The following is a 3567-nucleotide window of genomic DNA, read 5'->3' on the forward strand; positions in this document are numbered from 1 at the left end:
ATTAGCGCGAGGTCCTGAAAGGAGACACGGAGAACAATAATTGTGCTCCGCGTCTCCTTTCAGGTCCTCACTCTAATGAATGTGTTATTATCCAATTAGATAGCAGAAAGGTGGATCGTCGAGTTAGCAAATCAACAGTCAAGATGGCACACTTGTTGCCGGATTACAATGAGCTGAAAACACGTCCGTACAAATTGCACGTAGGGAGGTTAAACGGGACTTGAATGGCCTTTAATAGACTTTTCTAATCTTTTACAGATGGCTTCCCCACGTACACTCCTGTGTGACGTGTGGTCCATTCCTACCAATATTGATTTCCCCGACGGAGGAGGAAAGCGAGGAGAGGAGCGGAGAGGAGAGAGAGAGAGAGGAGAGAGAGAAGGGAGGAAAGAAGAAGATAGGGCATGTTGTTTTGTTTGGGGTTTTTATTCCTCCATCAGGTCTGGAACAGAGCCAAACTTCTCTGTTTCCGCTGCGACAGTTTTTTTCCCCCTCCTTCTTCTTTTCCTGCAGCTACCCATACATCCCCCCTCCCCCCTCCCTCCCTCTCTCCCTCCCTCCCTCTCTCCCTCATTGCTTCCTCTTTCATCTCTCCTCCTCCCTCTAGCCTCGATCCACTCTGCCTTTGCTTTTACTCCTGGCATGAAATTCACCTAACTCTCTCACGCTCTGCCGCCCTCACCCTCTCCCAGCCCCCCCCCCCCCCACTTCTCCCTCTGGCCACCTACCTGTTTCTTTCTGATCCTAATTACCCCCCCTCCCCCCACACCTTTTCTCCTTCCTTACCTGCTTTTTTGTTTGTCTCCTCGTGTCCTATATCTCCCGTTTCCCTATACTTTCCTCAGCCGCCCTCCCTTCCCCATGTATCTGTCCTCCTCTCCCCTCACCCCGGCCTTTTACCTCCTCCTCAGTCCAAACACTTTCTTCTCTCCTTCCCTCTCTCCTTTTACCGGACCCCCCCCCCCCCCCCCCCCAACCCCCCACCCCCCCATGACATTTATCCATCACTCCGCCTCCCCTCCCTCACCTTCACCCTCAGGCATTTACCCGTCACTCTGTTCAGCAGACTCCTACTGATGTGTGTGTGTGTGTGTGTGTGTGTGTGTGTGTGTGTGTGTGTGTGTGTGTGTGTGTGTGTGTGTGTGTGTGTGTGTGTGTGTGTGTGTGTGTGTGTGTGAGTGTGTGTGTGAGTGTGTGTGTGTGAGTGTGTGTGTGTGAGTGTGTGCGTGTGCGTGTGCGTGTGTGTGTCATTTTGCTCCTGTCACCTCCCACACATCTTTAGACATAAAAAAAAAACGCTAGAAATGCACGACATGAGGATTTTAAAGACTGGAACAGTTAAAGTGCAAAGTGGAGACGATGACGCTCAACCAAAACACACCGTAGAAGAGATAGGCCTACAATATATGCTGCCGGCTTTAATTGCCCTCTCTCTCTCTCTCTCTCCTCTCTCTGTCTTTCATCCTCTCCTCTCTTTTCATCTCAGCTTCTCTCTCTCTCTCTATCTCCCTCTCCGTCTCTAGATATTTTTTCAGTGTGAAGGGTATGCGGCATCTGAAGTGACACATGACAAGAGTGAACATATAGACACACATGCACATATATGTATGCTGTAACGTGTATGCACTGTCTAGCAGAAACCTTGTATCTGCCTATTTCATCTTTGATGCTAAAGTAACCGATCTACAAGCCTACAAGGTGTCGCAATGCAGCACATTATAGGCATGTACTGTACGCTGGCTATTTTTTGCTTCTTTTGACATGTATTTATTTATACATACGTACAGACACACCGACCGAGAGACAGCCAAGACGCGTATGTATGAAGTCTGTCTGCATGAACACTTTGCAATGGCAAGGAATCCACCTGGTTCATGTGAGGGCAACACAGCCGGTAAAAACCATCCCGTTGGACTTTCCTGCGGCGAGAAGAACATCGGAGTTTCCTTAACCCGTTCAATCCGGGAAACCCAGGTTTCTGAAAACCGTAGTGTTTCTATATCAGTGGCGCTCACACTTTTTCACGTCTGAGGACCACCCAAAATGATATGCATTTTGGTCGCGGACACTCATCTCAAAATATGTTGTTCCAGGGACCCCCCAGAAGCAAAGATTTGAGTTACAAAATGTTCGCTTTAAAAACATACTCATAGATTTGCACACGCTTTCAAGATTTTTCAAAAATAGTAGATCTACAAGCTCAAAGCGTGGCACTCGTGCCACGCTATGAGCTTGTACATCTGCTATTTTTTGAATAGCCAAAGTATAAAACAATGCTTATGGCTCAAATCTAAAACGACACAGATGCGTTCCCGGATTTAACGGGTTAAGACCCCCTGTACCGCCCGAGTATCTATCCCTCCCTCTCTTCCCACCTTTCATCTCTCTCCCTCCCTCTCCTTTCCAGCAGCTTGCACTCTCTCTCTTCCATCTTGAATTCGTTCGTTTGTTCCCTCCCGTTTCTATACCTGTTTCTTTTCGCTTTCATCTACCGTTAGCGTCTTCACCCCTCCTCTTTTCCCCATTCCCTCCTCCTCAGACTCTCTCTGTCATCTTCACCTCCCCTGCTCATCCCCCCTTTCTCCTTCCGCCATATTTCCGCTCTTTTTGTAAATTGTTCCGTGCCCTTTTCAACCTTTTCCTCTCATCTCTCTCATGTCTCGAGCCTCCACCCCTCCCCCCTCTCCTTCCTTTCATCCCTCCCGTGTTTCATTTCTTCCCTTTTTGGGCGGTGAAACTGCCCCTATAAGTGAGATTTGGAAAAATGTACAAATATCTTGGGCAGTGAAACCGCCCCTAAAAGTGAGGTTTGGAAATGTGTACAATTATCCTGCGCTGTGATTGGCCAATCACAATCTATTCAGGACTGTGATTGGCCAGTGTCACATGACACATGTGCATAGCCCCTATATAAGCAACCATAACTTAAAAAAAACATAAATTGTTTTTTTTTAAGTTATGGTTTTGTCCATCGTAAAGAGTGTTTCAATAAATGTATTGGCTACTGTGAGAACACAGTAGCCAAGATAATCGGTAAATGGAAGATGTTTGAGAAAAGCAAGAGTCTTCCTAGAAGTGGTGATTGGCAAAAGGACTTACACATCAACAGAGGCAAAAAAACTTCAAAACCACTGTCAAATATGGTCCAATATTTCCATGTTGCTCTTGTGAACAAATGATGTTTGACAAAGGAGTTTCCATCATTGTACATGATTGGTTGACTCCATTCAAGTATTGTGGTTAGCTAGGAAGACACCGCCCACTTCACACAGGGTGTGATTTTTACCCTTCTTTTCTGCGTTTTATTTCATGTTTTTATTTATTGGGAAGGGGTTTCCATATAGCTCCCCACTCCCCCCTCATCGTTTTTATCGATCTCCCCATCTTCCCGACATCGCCTCCTGACCGCTCCTCTCTCATTCTTCTCCTCCCTCCTAAGTCTTTCTTCGTCCTCTCATCTTTTCTCATTTGAGCCTTCTCCTTCTATTCCTGCTTCCTCTTGTACCCGTTAACGTTGTCTTCCTCTCCTCTCCATTCAGTGTGGTAAGCAACCGTCCACTGTTGTAC

At 46.8% G+C, this 3567-nt stretch overlaps 1 protein-coding gene across 1 annotated transcript in view; it reads right to left on the minus strand.

Annotated features, from left to right (window-relative positions):
- csmd3b (CUB and Sushi multiple domains 3b) overlaps positions 1 to 3567 on the minus strand; it is a 592566-nt gene that overhangs the window by 427284 nt on the left and 161715 nt on the right. The window lies entirely within an intron of this gene.

The sequence above is a fragment of the Gymnoscopelus braueri genome (genome assembly GCF_963280865.1).
Source record: "Gymnoscopelus braueri genome assembly, chromosome: 11".
NCBI lineage: Eukaryota > Metazoa > Chordata > Actinopteri > Myctophiformes > Myctophidae > Gymnoscopelus > Gymnoscopelus braueri.